The sequence below is a fragment of the Zophobas morio genome, unplaced genomic scaffold (assembly GCF_036711695.1).
Source record: "Zophobas morio isolate AGI-343-1 ecotype UQ-CSIRO unplaced genomic scaffold, CSIRO_AGI_Zmor_V1 ptg000046l, whole genome shotgun sequence".
In the NCBI taxonomy this organism is placed as follows: domain Eukaryota; kingdom Metazoa; phylum Arthropoda; class Insecta; order Coleoptera; family Tenebrionidae; genus Zophobas; species Zophobas morio.
Genome location: NW_026972151.1, coordinates 4,151,489 through 4,169,131, shown reverse-complemented (window position 1 = coordinate 4,169,131; position 17,643 = coordinate 4,151,489). Strand labels below are relative to the sequence as shown.

General features: G+C 33.9%; 1 protein-coding gene and 1 long non-coding RNA gene across 5 annotated transcripts in view; one reads left to right on the top strand and one right to left on the bottom strand.

The window, feature by feature from the left end:
* Nucleotides 1–17,643, top strand: part of LOC135142419 (uncharacterized) — a 101,471-nt gene that overhangs the window by 30,431 nt on the left and 53,397 nt on the right. For 2 of the 4 annotated variants that reach the window (XM_064074132.1, XM_064074134.1), the window contains exon 2: nt 15,423–15,484. The exons of 1 other annotated variant lie outside the window; for it this stretch is intronic. The gene's annotated coding sequence lies outside the window, so the exon portion shown is untranslated. Of the gene's footprint in view, nt 1–3,901; nt 3,981–15,422; nt 15,485–17,643 lie in introns of those variants that run through there. One more of the 4 variants, XM_064074133.1, reaches the window with a different exon arrangement.
* LOC135142424 (uncharacterized) lies at nt 1,387–17,636 on the bottom strand. The gene is made up of 3 exons (XR_010282522.1): nt 17,564–17,636; nt 1,605–1,723; nt 1,387–1,547 (listed from the first exon to the last, which is right to left on the bottom strand). It is a non-coding gene; the product is annotated as an uncharacterized LOC135142424 (long non-coding RNA).

The window sequence follows — 17,643 nt, the reverse complement described above, 5'->3', positions numbered from 1 at the left end:
TTATATTGCATCGATTAGTCTTTTCAAAATTGCCCAATTTTCACCAACTTTCTCGTAATAGTTCTCCCTTTTATGAGCCGAATCTAAATTATTGGCAATGTTTTGCTTACCAAGCATTTCTAATTTAATCGAAGAAAATATGTGTTCCTGTCATTTTTCATGCCTTTCTATAGCTCGTGACAAATTTTGTAAATTATTATAGCCTGTTTTACCCCAAGCGGAAGATGTATCACTTATAAATAATACACAATTCCAACAGTATAATTTGTTTCTTGAAACCGAAGCCGTTAACTATTTAGTTTTATTATAGTTATTTTCATGAAATGCTCTGTTTTGTTTCTAATTGTAACTGTCAATACCATTAATGGGAGTGATGGTGTTGGTCTTCCCTTTTATACCCTTACCTACGTAAAGCCTAAACGCCACCACCACTGAACAGGGAGCTCGCGAAACCACCTCAATGTTTTTCCTACTTACACCCGATTGCTCCAACTAATAAGAAAGAGATAAAGTTATCTGTACGACTTGATCTGAAAAGAGATGAACTAGCCGGAGGCTAGCGGCTTGGAGCGGCAGTCCGATCAACGTTTTAGCCAATGCAATAGAGACCGACGATGCGTCAAGGTTAAGGTCTCATTATTCAGATGCATCGTCGTTCGGAGGCTAGCGGCTAGCAAGCCTCTGCCGCTGAAACCAAACGCGGAGTGGTGTGAATGTGAATTATGATTGTGAGGGCGCAAATATAAATTTTTCCGACAATTTAACCTGATATATGATGAAAGTAAATGAAATCCAAGAAAATATTCTGAAAAATAACAAATGTCTACAAAAATATAAATTCTTTCATCGAAAAAAATTAGAGGAAGCTCAGCTCCAAAAAATAGAGGAGGCTCAGCCTCCCCTGCCTCCTCTGAGGAGCCGCCACTGCCATCTACGTATTCTTAATTTTATTTTCTAACCACAGGTTGAATTTCAAAACCTTATTAAAAAAAGTCTTTAGTTAGTGGGCTAACTTTTACAACTTATAAGTATTAAGCGCTTCAACTTTTAACTTCTTGAAGTCGATGAACCATTTGATACTTACATTTTCTTTCGTATTTTTCATTTTAGAAATTGCAGGACGATTTTTACGACAACATCAAGTAAATGTTCTTATTTGATCGCTCGGTATTTCAGATGGCCAAACAGGTCATGGATTAATTGCACTAATTCCAACCTTGTGATGTACAAAGGAAGTCCTGGGGTCAATATATCACAAAAGAATTTAGATTAACGCATGTATAACATTTCATTGTTCTATTAATTTAGCATAAAGATAAAACTAATCCTGTCAAGCTACTAACAACTAAATAAATCACGTACGCTTCCACTTAATTGAAGTCACTTTGACATTGGAACAAACAATAATTTCCAATGAAGAGATATAATCTAATCTGCATTCTTGTAATAGCTACGACGTTTACAGTTTACTACAAAATAAGGACAATGATCATAAATGGTAAAACAAATGGTAAATCTTGTCTTGAAACGTAATCTCGTTCTAACCCCTACAATAAATAGATTTTTTAAATGCAAATGTCCACTCCATCGGAAAAATCACTTACAACGTCGTTCGAAACTTCACCACCTTACCACCAAGATTCTGCCAAGAGCCGTCTCTTCTTGTGGTAATAGTGCATTCCGAGCCCTCCAGTTCGGAATCTAGAATCACCATTCGGAGAACCTGGAAGCAGGAAGACCGAAATGTGTATTTTTTACTTGGTCAGACCCAAAATAAGATCCTCCAGGTATGAAAGTAGCGCTCGTCGTCCTTCATCTAACTTCTGCTTCCGTTAGGCGCAAATTTCTTCAGAAAAAGAAATTTATGGGGACATAATCCAAGCAAGTTTCGTCGATAGTAACGCAAACCGTACCTTAAAGTCAATGGTGATGTTACAAATAGCTTCCTTTTGCCGGAATTATATGTATATTTTGAAAAGTGATGACGATAGTTTGGTCAGCATCAACAACATCAATGAAGTGTTGTCAGTGAAAAAGTACCCCACGGAACTGCTAATGGGTTACTTGGTTTGCGACGGAGTTCAAGGGTCTAATAGGCGATGGTGGAAGCCACATCATGTATATCCTGAGGAGATCGACCCATGGTATCTAACGGGAGGTGTCTACTTGATGTCAGTCTCAGTAGCGCGAAAGTTGTACCGAGTCGCCTTATCAACACCCATTTATGATATAAAAGATGCTTTTATAACAGGAATATGTGCCCATAAAGCTAGTGTTAAGAAAGAACACAGTGAATTGTTTAGTAGGAAGCATGTTCTAAAGAAAGCGTGTCTTTTGCGACGCGTCTGTGCAGTTTTTGGCCTCACTATTGAAGAAATGAGGAAGCATTATGCCGTATTGAAGGTCTACTATCGTATGGGTGCAATATGTTCCCAGCCAAAACCTTTCTCAACCGTTAAATGGTTCCTACACACCGTTTTCATGTTCACCAGTTCACCTTACAGTTACCGACAGACATGCAAATGAGTTTTCTCTCCTGTTGCATAGAAAAATATTCAAAAACGGAAAACAAATAAAAAGGTTAATGAATCCCGTCCCAGATTAAACCTGCAACCGTTGCCAAAACTCCATCAACAAAACGTTTACATATACTTTGTCTGGCGCTTGTCGCAACCCATTTGTCTCGGACACACCTATTGTCATTTCGATTTCTTCTGGTCGTAGGCGGCCACGTCACCCTGCCAACTGGATTGATCTTAAACTGGTCGAATTATGCAATTCGTGATCTTCGGTCTAAAAATAGCGCGCTTTTTGTGCAGATGTGCTGCGGAAACGTTGTAAAAAATTCGTATGCAAGATGTCTAACATCCTGCAGACCGGTTTCTATATAAGGAAGAGATATTCGCGGGGAATAAGGACAAGTCGTGGCACGAGTAACTGCATTCGCGGGCGTACTTCCAATTTTACTTGTTACAAAGCTGAAAAATGAATGTTTGGGTTATGTAAATGTAGCGAGAGTCGAGAAAGCTGGAGGATGCGTGGCACACGATGCGCTTTCTATGAGGAAGATGTGTGGAGTTGACGAATTTGAGATAAGGGGTTCAACCACGATTTTTCCTCGATCACTGCGGGAAGTCCAGAATAGGCGAGGTCCGGGGCCTTGCAGCGTCGATTTTCTCCAAAAAACCCGTTGCATCGTTGGTGGTGATTTACGGCCTGCGTGCCCGTGCGCATAGCGTGCCAAATCCGAATAAATAAATAAGGAAATAAAAACAATACGAGTTGTGCGTTCTTAGCAACGTGCTTGTGTGGAAAATCGTCACCACGCCTTTTAAATAATTTAGAGCAAGGTCTTGCCTTCCCACATGTGCAATGATATCCGGCAAATCCAATAGGCAAAATCGCTTAAACCGGTTGCTATCATCGTAATTAAAAATGGTAAGTTTTGTCATCACGCTACTATCGGTTTTTGGTTGGTACTTGACCGTAATTCCCGATGGGTCATTATTGCTTGCACAACAAGACATGAGGGTATTTATAATAAGCGACCTTTATTTTTTATTCATGGTAATGGGGATTTGCTCACTATGCTAATTTCGGTTTAAAAATGGCGATTAAGATGGCAGTGTTGTTGTGAACTTTTACTTGTGCGTAATTATTTTCGTCACTTCGTGGTTTACCTAATGAATTGACGGCGAGGAGTGACGGCTCACGTTTGGTGGGTTTTGCGCTGATATGATGGTAATTAATGATAATCTCGTCGAACATTGGCATCGTAAAATTAAGGTTAAGTAGTGGTTTTATGTTTGAGCATTTTTAAAGAGAAAAGATAGGAGATGTAATCCTACTCGAAATTTAAACGTAATTAGTTTCACAAACAGGGTAATTAGTGAGATGAGAGGAAAACTTAGCTTGGAGAGGTTACATAAAGTGCTAAAATTAGGCTCTTTGAAATAACTGGCTTCTGGTCTTGGATTTTGGTGAGAACTACCTTGTGTTGTTGTGTTACTGCGTTACTTTTACTAAGTCGCGGATTTTATTTAAATATGCATACAAAATATACCTTCTAAAAGACAGTGTTCTACTTTTTTTTTCCGAAATTTTTTGCTGTTTCTGTATTTGCCTACATTTTTCCACGCAACGCTTTATTGAGCCTTCTAATTTTAAGACCATGTAATCATCCGAAAGTTTATGGCTTAGAAACCATAAGCTTTGTGATTGTTATTGCAAGATGCATTACTAACCCAGTTTTAAATTTAGAGCGCTGCAAACGTTGAAGGATTAGCGAGAGTAAAGAAAGTTACTCATAGAAACGATTTTTAACCAGGAAATAAAATAATAAAATAGACCGTCATAATTATTGTAGTACCGATTCTGACATATGCAAGAGGTAATTTGTCTTCCAGTTTAATCAGAATTGCAAAAGAGCGATTGAGTATGCAGCGCATTTAAAATTATAATTTGCGTTTTGTGTGGTTTATTTAGGGATGATTGCAAATTTATGACTCGTGTGCAAGTGGTTTCCTTCGATTGTTGGCAAAAGTACTGTATGCAAAACGCGGAGAAAGTATTTTGTCACATTCTTGGTGCCCATGGATACACACAATTACTGATGTACTAATTTCCAAATATTGCAAATTCTGGAAGCTCTACACAATATGATATAGGAAGTCTTCGATTTGTTATATTTTAAATGTTTCCACTTTCAACATTTTTAAAATTTCAAAATTTTTGACTTTGTATTTCTATAAAAATACGAATTATGTTTTAATTTTCAGATTTTTAAAATAAGGTTTACATATTTCTCGTACTATTACACGATGACAAGCAAAAGAACTTCATTCTCTACCACCTATATTCCTCCAATTTTTTTTGTCAACAATTTTACATTTTTTCTTTTTATTTATTTATTTAATCCGTTGCATATTAATATAAGATAAACACGTATTCGAGTCTTACCAATAGATCGATAGAAATTAAGAAAAATCAAAATTGAATCCTCGCTACAATTTTTAGGTTTCAAAAATTTTTATAAATTGAGTACAAGAACTGCGAAATATATATTATACGGTTGTTTATGAGCAAAAATTTAACGCTTTCGAAGCAGCACATTTTTTTTTTTTTGAAGTGAAGATTTTCCATTTTTACTACCCGAGCGTAATCCAAGGAAGTATTATAATAAGATCCTTTTGGCAAATGGCTAGTTTCATGTTTTCTCTACATTGTCGCTACCGTAAAATACCGCGTGGTAAATGCTATTTAAATTTTATAAAATAACATACTCCTGTACTCGTGGTTTATGAATCCGGTTTGACTTTTTTACCTTGACCATACCGATTTTCGCAAAAAAAACCGTTCAACAAGCGATGTACTCAAGAGGGTTAAGTGCATGCTAATAACGCGAAGGTGTCAGGTTTGATCCCCTATGAGCTAGTATCTTTTTTTCTTAAAAATTTAATTGTTTCTTAATTATTTTGAAGCAGATACTAAATTGTTGATGATTCTCCTTTTCCAATATTCTACAAGTATTGTCAATACATCTTCTGAATGTAATATCTCCATTATTAACAGACCTATTGCTTTGAAATTTTAAATAAGTATAATCTGACCATAACTTTCCTATAGGGCAGTTTTTTAAGGTTATCGACATCTTTTTACTGCCCGAGCGTAAGTTAAGGAAGTATTGTAATCGAGTCCATCGGGCGACAAGCAATTTCATGTTTTGTCCAAGTTTCATGACCAGAGTTAGGCACAACGGAGGTGATGGGGAATCAATCAGGGTTTATCTAATTAAGATCATCACGAAAATTGAGATGTTGAACAGTCATTTTTAATTTTTAAAGCATTTTACAGAGTTCAGATTCGTTAGCCTTTTTAGCTATGTGGACATGATTTGGCAAATCTTTGCTTTTTTCGTAGATATTATTTAGCTATTCAGTACTAAATTTTGAAAAGCTCTGGCTTTTTCGTACTTTTCTGGAATAAATCATGAATTTTAAGTTCGTCAAGGATTACTTACGCGAAGTTGAAGCGTGAAAGGAAGGAAATGGACACAAAAATAAATTCAAACAAATCGACACTAACGTTTTAGAAAGTAATTTAAAAATTGCACAAGATCAATATAAAGATCAAGTGAATATTAACAAAAAACTGTGTGCTAAAGGCAATAAATTATTGGCTGATACCTTGAAAGCAAAATACCTAACTAGTGCGGCTGTAGCACGAACGATTTTACAGAGCGCAAGCGATTACCGTCTAAAAGAGGAAAATCTTAAAAATAAATGTTGTAAAATAGAAAAGTCCATCCCAAAAAGAAAGGGTGATTTAATTAATTTTTTATGCAAAAGAAGATAACTTTTTTAAAATTAAAATTAATATTTACAAAAATTTATAATACATATGTACTTACTTTGCAGAGTCTAATGTTTATTTTGTTATAGTTTTATACATTTTTAATAATTAAAATTGCCAGAAGACTCGTAGCTTTTCTTTACCTTAGCGAAAAATAAGTAGTTATTTTAGGTACTTTTGATATTCATAACTGCTCTGAACCTTGATTTTAACATCTAGGAGAACTCGTATAACTGAGGAAAACCTAGAAAAAGTAATTGTTATTAAGAATTCCCGAAGTTGTAGGCCACGACTGCAATAGCGCAGGCGATCGGACGGCAGTGTGCATCACTTCCACGATGCCGAAATTTGGTTATTAGGCAGACAATTTCCGAAACTACTAACCGATTGTTTTTGTATGTATATGAGGAGTATAATGTAGATGGTGAAACGATAATCGAAATTTCTTCAATCATCACCACCAACAACGTGAAGACAGCCCCTCAAAATGTTGTATAATAAACATAACTTAAAGTTCATAAAATAGTATACCTACTCCTATATTTGTTATTTCATTAAAAAAAAAAAACTGGACATGACAGTGACATGAACCTGATTCATGTCCAGTTCTCTTTCTTTTAATATAGTACTTTTCTCTAAATGTGGTGGGGATATCTGGTTTGTAGACAAAAAATCACGCCCGCCTATATTTAATAATAATAAAATGTTTATTTTTGTAGTAATGAACTCCTAACCCAAAGTAATATTCGGACCGTTCCTCTCCTCTGTTTAAAGGGGCAATTTTGTAAAAACTTATTAAATTTAAAGGGTGTTAAATTTCAAATTTCCATTGTAACGAGTTAAATTCGTAATTGATACAGAATTGCCCATATTATCAATCAATTTTCATCTTGAACGTGCTTTTAATCAAATTTTTTCGAAATATAAACATACAGACTCGAAGTTAAACGTGTTATTCACAGTACATTGTATTGATCGCCCCCCTTGGATTTTACACACCCACGGTGTAGGGGCTGCTGGAGTGTTTTTTACGTCGCTGTTTTTTATTTTATAGATATGACCACTAAAGAAAAATCGCAAAATCAATTGCTACAATTTTTCAAAGAAGCGCTATTTGTTGGACCGTACTCCAAGGGCGAGGGAAATTCTGTCGAAATAACCATTTTTTTCTGTGTTCTTGAAATTTTTCATCACACATGCTTAAAAATAGGATCTCAATTGTTTGGGAAATTTCGGAACGTAGTTTTCACTATAAAAAAACAGTAAAAACAGGTGTCGAAGTAGTTGCCTTTTAGACTCATTTCCGACAAAAAAAATCGACAATGTTTTTGGTGCGACTTGTAAAGTTTTGTGAGGTGAAAACAGTGGTGAAAACCGCGTTCCAAAATTTACTAAAACAGTGGATTTTTTTATTTTTAAAAAGAATTCGTAATAAATTGTTAAAAAAGTGGCCTCGCGTTATACAGAGAAACGTGATGGTTTATATTTAAAACTGGCCTTAAAATAAATTTTAGTTTTATAGTTTATAAAATTCGTCACTCAGCATGTTGATGTGTGTTTTTTTTTTTGCTATCACAGTAATATATAATCACATCATTTTTACTTCCCGAGCGTAAACAAAGGAAGTATTGTAATCGAGTCCGTCGGCGACTCTGTGCTTTTACATTTTCTCAACCGAGCAAGACCCCTAGAGGACGAAGAATAGGTCTCCCGTTTCCGTCTGTCTGCCGTCCCGGATTTTTATTAGACAGATAATTTCCGAAAGTACTGGGCCGATTGTTGTCAAATTTTGTATTTATATTAGGAATATCATGTATGTAGATGGTAAAACGCTAACCAAAATTTGTCTAATCATCCCCACCACAAATGCGATGACGTCACTTCAAAATTGTACATAGTAAATGGGTTTTAAATTGTATCAAATAATATCAAATAACATAGTCTTACACATGTAGTTTATGACTCCGAATTGAGATTTTACCCGAAGCGTCCAGATTTTTGAAAAAAAAAAACATAATTAGGAAACAACATTTTGACATTTAATTTGGAATCTACCAAACCGAATACTTTGAAATCTTGCAGATGGTTTACAGTTATGATAAGCATGATAAAATTTTAATCACAATATATTTACTTATCCCCTCTAAAAAATTGATGACGTCAGCTCACAAGTTTGCCGAATGAAACCCATCTAAAATGTACAAAATATGATGAGTCTGTGCTTGTAATTTATCTTTCCATTCATATTTTTTGGATTTGCATATACAAGGTGACTCAAAAACCAAATGAATGCGTCAATGTATTTTTATTGATTAAAACAGAAACTACAAAACCAAATGCTTTGAAATCTTGGAGATATTTTAAAGTTATCATAAGCATGGTAAATTTTTGATCAAAATGTATTTGCTCATTCCCTCTAAAAAATTGATGACGTCACCCCAAAATTTTGCTGAATAAGTCCTATCTAAAATGTACAAGATATGATGAGTCTGTACTTGTGACATTATTCCATTCATATTTTTTTGAATTCGCATATACAGGGTGACTCAAAAAAATTAATGAATGCGTGAATTTATTTTATTGATTTAATCAGGAAGTACAAAATCGAATACTTTGAAATCTTGGAGACGTTTTAAAGTTATCATAGGCATATTAAATTTTTACTCAAAATGTATTTGCTCATCCGCCTTAAAAAATTGATGACGTCACCTCAAAATTTTGCTGAATAAATCATATCTCAAATGTGCAAGAAAAAACAATAGGCATGCAGTCGTCACATTTCTAACAGCCAGGGAAGTACTGCCTAAACTTTTTAGACCAATTTTTTTCAGAATTATGATGTGTCAAGATTCAATAAATCACACGATCAAAGACAGACAGCCATGGATTTTTGATGTATACACATCTAAGCTTCATCATTTGGAATAGCTCACTTCGCCTGATTTTAATTTTACAATGTAATGTTTTCATTTCTTAGAAAACTTTGTAAATTCAACTTTTTTCCCTTTTTGAAATAGTCACTGTCCTTTAACTTTCGTTTTTCAATACTTTCTTTTAGTAAATTTTAATAGTATAAAATGTGTCATTACTATTTTAGATGTGGGTTTGTTTTTTGCTACCACAGTCATAAAATATGCCATATAATATGCCATATTTTCAGAATCATGGTCTTTTTGATAGAAATTTTAGTTTTTAAATATTTGTTTCATAATCAGATTAAAAATTGAACAGAATTTTTGCTAACCAGAAAGTACAAAGACCATGTAGGGTGGTATTTAAACAATATTTGACACTTTCGATATTTGAGCAAGCAACTGGGGATCGTTAAATACATTTTAATCAAATTCATGTGTTATTCATTAATGAATAGAGATAATAATATACAGACTGGTAATTTACCAGTTGTTTTTGACAAAACCTGTAAAGTAAAATTTTGGAAATCCTGATAGCAAAAATGTTAATTTTGTTATTAGACTGAAAGAATAATACAGAATAGAATAAATTCAACACAGAGTTCTAGGTCGTATGTACATACAATATAATAAGCCCATTTTTTGCATCATCTGTTTGTAAAAAGTGTTTATTTTAACGTACTAACAGATATACGTAGTGATTCAGTGGCTACTAACAATTTAACAAACTATCACTCTTTCACCTTGCTGCTAATACAATATTAGTGCTATCTATAACCTCGACTGCAATGACTGCAACACTCGATTCATTCAACGTCTAGCATTTATAAAAATCGTGTCTCCGATTGGTTAGTTTAAATTGAGTAACAATGTAGATGACTTGATTGTCGATGTATAATGAGAGTGGAGACATAATGACCACCCCGTTTGTATCTTCTAGAACCCACTGGCAGTTCCTTTGTAACTGTAGTGTGGTCCCCTTACTAGTGAGGAAATGAAGTACTTTTCTCACCGAGTGTCGCTTTTAATCAGAAATTAAACATCGCATCCACCGTACTACCGAACAACGATCTTTCCCAACCGCGTCACATCTTACTTTCAACCATCCGAAAAAATTCGAATAACTTTCACACGGTGATTTATCGTCTCGGCTAACCTACAAACTAGCCGTCACCTCTTCCTCTAAAAATGCATACCACATTACTTCCATTTTAACGAACTCACCAAGCTTCACCGTTAAATCCTATTAATACCTCAACATTACCGGCAATTTGCCGAGCACCAGTGTCCATGCTTTTTAGGTTAGAATCCTCGTTTGTGAAATAAGAACACAATTTCAATATTGGATACCGTAAGGTCAGCCAATTTCCTCGAGTATTTCTTCACGAAGCTAACTGTTCATTTGAAGAGATTTTAGAGCTGCTTTGAACAAACACATTGACAGTTGCCAACGCCCTCCTCGAAACCGGTAGGAAATGTCAAGGCGCTTTTTGGGACTGCAAAAACTCTGATTTACAATAATAACAATCATAACTGGATCCAGACTGGAAAAAAGTCAATGACTCTCATTATGATCGGTATCTGGAGATTAGCATCTTTTCTTTATTATTTTTTATCGTCGACGTCATAATTAACGCGATTATTAAGGTTTTTACAATTTAAATTGACTTATCCACGGATCTGGGACCTTGACTGACAGTTCTGGGGCTAAGAACACGTTTGCTTAATTAACGCGTACCGAGTGCGATATTGTTATTTGAATAAATAAATTTAAGGTAATCTTGATATGCTTGCAGTTTTGAAATTTTCTTATTAGTATGAAAATTTCAGCTTTAACCCCAACACACATTTTAATTGCCTGATTTTGCGATTCGTTGATTGTGAGTGAGTCAGGATGCAGGAATTTTATTAATTTATTAATTAATGCATGGGTACGGCTAGAGGAGGCTGATTAGTGATTAGTATTAGTAATTTCACCGGCCGGGCTACTCAAGGATCAGTTTAAAGGCCCACATTGTTTGACTGCGTTATATTATTCTGGTTTAATGGAGACAAACTGTTAGGTGTTAAGAGACAAACAAGGTTGAACTCTGACAATAAGTAGAATAGTTTCGGAAACTAAGTCAACTATTGTGAAGAGAAACAATTAACGACGACATGAGATGTAGTAAATTGCAAACATTGCTGGTCAGTTGAAGCTGAACTGCGGAAGTTGTGGAAAAAATATGCAACAGTTTAAATAAGTTCGAATATTCATATTATTCACTTGCATGTAGGCGACTATTAAATAAATTGGGTTGAAATAAAAGAAAAAATATTTTATGGACTGGAAAGATACAAGAAGCACTTGTAAAGGTTAAGGCCAAAGAAATAGAAACAACAAAATCGTATGTAGAAAAAGTAGTACAATCAGTGTTTACCAACTGGGCTCACCTCCTTTTTTTAACATTTACAGGACCATTAAAACCAAAGTCATTTTACATAATTTGCATAACAACTAACACCAGTCTTTTCACTTCTGGTTTCGGGGGAAATGCATTTAAGTTTGTGTTATACTTTTTTTAATGGGATTAGTATTTGTTAAAATAGATGAAACCTCTAAAATTTGAGATTTTGGTGATTCAAACATTTTTTCCACATAATTAATCATTGTTGAAAAAGTAAAAGTGTTCGTGTCGATTTAGAAGAGAAACAAATTTTGAGGATTTTTTAGAGTCCCCACATTTCAGAATGCAAATGATACGCCACTGGTCCTACCCTGAGTGGCAGATTACGATGATTCAAGCTGTGATTACCGTGATTTCTTTACTACTCGTACTTACTATTTAGATTCGATTGTGATAATTATTGTTGACTCAAAAGGAAAAATAAATTTTGAAATCTTTAGTATATCTGCATCTATAATCCAAGAAAAAATTAAAATTTTGTCCTAAATCAAACATTGTAAAAGTACATGATTTCGTTATTTAAAAAATAAATAAAAAATGCATGTAAACACTTCGTTTTAATCAGTTAATGATTTCGAAAAAACAACCAAATCTGGGTCTAGAGGTACCTGGTTAAGGGGAAAAGATCAAGAGGTCTTTCAGAAATGGAAAAAGTGGCAAAGGAAGGATTTTACAAAGAAAAGACATCTACAAACGGGGAAAATACACTGCAGAAAGGAATTCGGAGATTGGTTTAAGATGAATCGTATAAAGTAGATTTAGAACATTTTAAGAAAATCTTTGAAAGTAGAAGGCACATTAGATATAAAATTAAACATGTATTAAAATAGCGATGAACAGCGAAAGTTAACAAAAACAGCACATTTATACAAAAACATAAGAATTAGAACCAAAATTGTCAAGTCATTTTAATAAAGCAAATACGAGTACATGTGGAAAGAAAACCTACATCGATATTAGAATCAGGATTGTAAGCGAAGAAAACAAAAAGAAATTTTTAAAGTGATTTATGCAGAAATTTCCTCGCCCCTGGAGCAGATTAGAATAAGTCAAATTTCTTAGATCATAATTTATAAAAAATTCTGCAAATTTTATTAGATAACTATAATGTTTTATATGTTATTACACTATATTTATCGAATTTTGGAAAAATTAGATAAACCATTTTTTATTTAATCAAAAAAATAAATTGATTCATTCATTTTTTACTTCCCGAGCATAAGCGAAACAAGTACATATTGTACCAGGGTCAATCCGACGAATGAATGGTTTCGTGTTTCTAGACGTTCCATGATCCCTAGAGTACGAAAAAGTAGGTCCGTGTTTCCGTTTGTCGGTTTGTCGTCTATCTCGATTTTTATTAAACAAATAATCTCTGAAATTATAGCACTGATTGCTGTCAAATTTTAAATGTATGGTAGGAATATTCTGTAGATTGTAAAACGCTAACCAAAATTGGTTAGCATTTCATCCACACCAATAATTTGATGACGTCTCCTTAGAATTTTTAATAAAAGTGATTTAAATTTGATAAAATAACATTCTCTTGCACAAATTTTTAGAAAAGCAGGATTTGTTGAGCTGTAGTTCAGAGAGGGAAATTACTTTCGACTATTTTTATCAGTTTTTAAACGTCGAGGAAACATGAAATAGCCATTCGCCAAATTACTTTTAGCAATTAAAAAGGAGGATTTTTGGCTAAAAACGAAGACACGAATAGATAAAAAAGAAGTGTATCGAGACAGTGAAAATAGATGGCAAAGCAGCTTAAACAGTTGAAGAAGCTTAAAATCAGGCTGAAGTGAAAATAATCTTGTGCAGTAGAAAAATACACAGTGGTGAACAGAAGAGAAGATATAGTAGATAAATGAAAAATTTAGGGACTGCAAAAAACCCCGGGAGAAACATTCTTGAAGAAGAAAACATTTTTTGATTGATGGAACAAAAATCCGGCTAAATTCGAAAACCAGAATCAATACAAAATATGCATAACGAAGTGTTGTCCCTTTTATGTATTATGAAACAGTAAAAATTAACAAAAACAAATTTAAAAGTTTATGAAAATTTTCGAACACAAGAGTTATATGTGTACATGTAACCTATTTACTTATGAAAACATCCACACTAGAAGAGAACGAAAAAAAAACACAAAAGTAAACTGAAGAAAATAAGAATACAAACAGTTGGGATGGTAGGAGGCAAGATTGGCCCGATTTAAACACGATTTAAATTAAGTTAAAAAATTACTGATTTCAATCATGCTTGTTTTTCCTTATTTTCTTTCAAATTAAGAAAATATAGCTCACAATACGGTTTTTTTAAGTGCAATTAAAATCAAATTGAGTCCATCCAACTAACAGCCGGCTACTTTCATGTTTTCTTCACGACTCCTATAGCATGATAGGTCTTCCTTATACTTGTGAAAGTGTGTTAAAATACGTAGAAAATGAAAATTACATGAACTAAATAAAGTATCACTCAAAAACTGAATAAACACAATTAAAACTAATAACTTTAGATTTTTCTTGCTACGAGTACTTTTAGAATTTCCTTTCCAAATAATTGAACAAGCTGGTAGCACATGTGTTTGTACCAGAAAAACAACTCAAAATCCAAAGAAGACAGAAATGTATTTAAAGAAAATTTTGGGTAGTTTATGGGTATGAAGTAGAAATTGTGTGGCAAAAAAATACCCAGAATTTATTAAAATAGATAGAACGTCCAAAGTTTGAGATTTTGGTGAATCAAACATTTTTCCACAAAATTAATCGTTACTGAAAAAGTAAAATGTTCGTGTCAGGTTTCCACTAACAAGAAAGAATTTTTAGAAACAATTGTTAACGTAAGCCCAAAAAAATTTGAACTTCGAAAAAGCTTTCTTTTTATTACTCAAGCAAAACTAAAGAGAATGGGCCTAATTTGCGAGCATAAGACGAAAAAATATGGTGAATAAAAAAGAAGCATTAAAAGGAAGATATTGATGGACAGAGGGAAGCAGAATTTTTTTTATAGCAGAATGAGTAATAGAACAGGCATCAATGTCATAACAAATGAAAAACATATAGAAGAGAAACGATTTTTGAGGATTTTTTAGAATTCACACATTTCAGAATGCAAATGTTACGCCACTGGTCGTATCCTGAGTAGCGGATTATGATGATTCAACATGTGATTACCGTGATTTATTTACCACTCGTAGTTACTATTTATATTTTATTGTCATAATTATTGTTGACTCGGAACGAAAAATAAATTCTGTTTTTCTAAAATCGATAAATGAATACGAAAAGTACGAAAAAGTAGGCCCCGCGTTTCCGTCTGTCGGTCTGTCATCTGTGTCGATTTTTATTAAAGAGAATCTCTGAAATTACTGCACTGATTGTTGTCATAGTTTGTATTGATATATGGTAGAAATATTGTGTAGATGGTAAAACGCTAACCAAAATTGGTTCAATCATCTCCACTAATAATTTGATGACGTCTGGTTAGAATTTTCTTAGTAAAAGCAATTTAAATTTGACGAAGTAGCATTCTCTTGCACTTGTGGTTGATGAATTGTAAGATACAAATTTTGGCGTGCCGGAAATCGCGATAAGGGTTTCCTGGGACAGGGGTTAATTCGTGACATCCGCACCGACGCCACGCCGGAGACCGGATTTCGAGTTTTCGACCGTCGCCGAAGAGAGATTGAAGCAGTTTTTTTTTGTTACAGAAGAGGCGAGCTGGAAATAGTGGTTGACCCAGACCTTCCGTGCCCTTATCGAAAAACGACCAGTAAGTACACCATTCCATTACACTGTCACTGTTACTATCTATATTTTTGTAATTTGTTTGCAAATAAAATGTCACAAAATCAGTTTCTATATATGTAAATTTTTTAAAAAGCAGGATTTGTTGAACTGTACCTCAGGGAAGGAGCCTTCGACCATGTTTTTTAAACTGTATATAGACATTACATTTTACATTTACAAACAAATTTTAATAGTTGTTTTGTAATCACTAAATCAAAATTTCAACAAAAACAAGTTGTTTTGTAATTATTAACAAAATTACTTGATAAAATTTTAAGGTGACGTTATCAAGTTTTTGGAAAGGATGAACAGATGAATTCAAATTAGTGCTTTACGGTGTTCACGATAACCTTAAAAAGTGTGGAAAATTTTAAAGCAACCGGTTTTTTCAGTTGTAAAATTTTAATTTTTCTATAGGTATGCATAAAATCAGTAATAAGTGTAAATAGGACTTGTGTAACGAGATTTTGATATGACATTATCCAGTTGATACCATCTACACGATATTCATAACATAGGTCTAAGATTTGATGACAGCCGGTGTAGAAGTTTTTGGACATTATCTGTTAAATAGAATTTAACACAGATGGCAGAAGACAGACAGACAGACAGACGGAGAGACAAAAACGAGATAAATAGGTATCTCGGGGCCATGAAACGTTTAAGAAAATATGAAAGTAGTCACCTACGTGATATTTTTAAAATACACCTAAAATTTCATTTCAGGAAAGTTTATAAGTTTATCGACATATGGAAATGGGAAACCCACATTTTTTTATTTTAGAAACTTTAAAACGTCGAGGAAACATGAAATTAGCCATTTGCCAAATTACTCTTGGCAAGTAAAAAGGTAAAAAGGAGGATTTTTGTATGACGAAAATGACGATTAGAAAGAGCAGATACGAGACGAAAATTGTTGGCAAAAAGGCAAACAATTTGAAAAGTTGAGGAAGCTTAAAATTTAAGAAAGTGATTGTCCCCCCAAAACGTTAATCTTCTGTTTGTTCAATGTAAACTAGTGAAATATTGTAATAGGGTCCATCAGTTGAACAGTTAACTACTTTCTTGACGTTCCATGACTTCTGTAGTGTGATAGAATAGATCTCCCATTTCAGATTCTCTTTCTGACGTCTCTGTGAATATATGTTAAAAATACGTGGAAAATGAAAATTACATGATCTAAATAAAGTAGAAACCACTAACAAAACTGATAAAATACAATTAAAACTAATAACTTTCCATATTTCTTGCTACTTTTAGAATTGTATTTCCAAATAATTGAGAAAGCTAGCAGCAGATGTGTTTGTACAAGAAAAGACAACTTAAATAAAATCTAAAGAAAAATTTACCAGAAACTGATGACAGTGTGTCTAAGAATGTAATAACTTTATTCATCAAACGTTCTAGACCTACGTCAACACAGCAATGCATTAAATAAATTTGGGACCTTGATAGGCCCCCAGCATCAACAAACCGCACGATCTTTCGAGAATATATTGCTACATTAGTTCGTTCCGCTGGTAACAAGTCAACTATTAAAATATCACTTGTACCATCATTTTTTATATGCAAATGACATTTCACACAATGCTCCCAGTCGTTCCAAATGTCAGCCACGCTTGCCAAACGAAATAAAATAATTAACGATTCAAAGATTTTACATGAAAGTCACGACATACTATAACGCAACTTGTAATCTCTAATATAACCCCAACAATTTTAATCCGATAGCGATCTCGTGTCGTAGGCGCCAAACGTTAATTTTTCAGGTGCCTAAGAACGTCAAGCCATAAATATCAAAAACCCGGCAAATCCATCGACGTTTACACAGACTTCCGTGTTACTTCGACTGCAGAACCAATCAGATAAAAAAGTCTATATGCACACAACGACGAATTTGTTTCGCTTTCATATTTAGCCTCCAAACTGTGCAAACACGGCTATCTGTTGATTATGCGATAAACATATAAACGGAAAAAAATCCTCGTTTAACCAAATCTACATGTTAATTCGGACCTTGTGTGAACCGCCAATTAAACTAGCGTTATTTTTAAGTACTTACCGACGCGGATTAATTGACCTTCACTAAAAACGAAGAAGACCTAAGAAAAAAACCAAGGTCTTGGGTGAGTAACTAAAGAG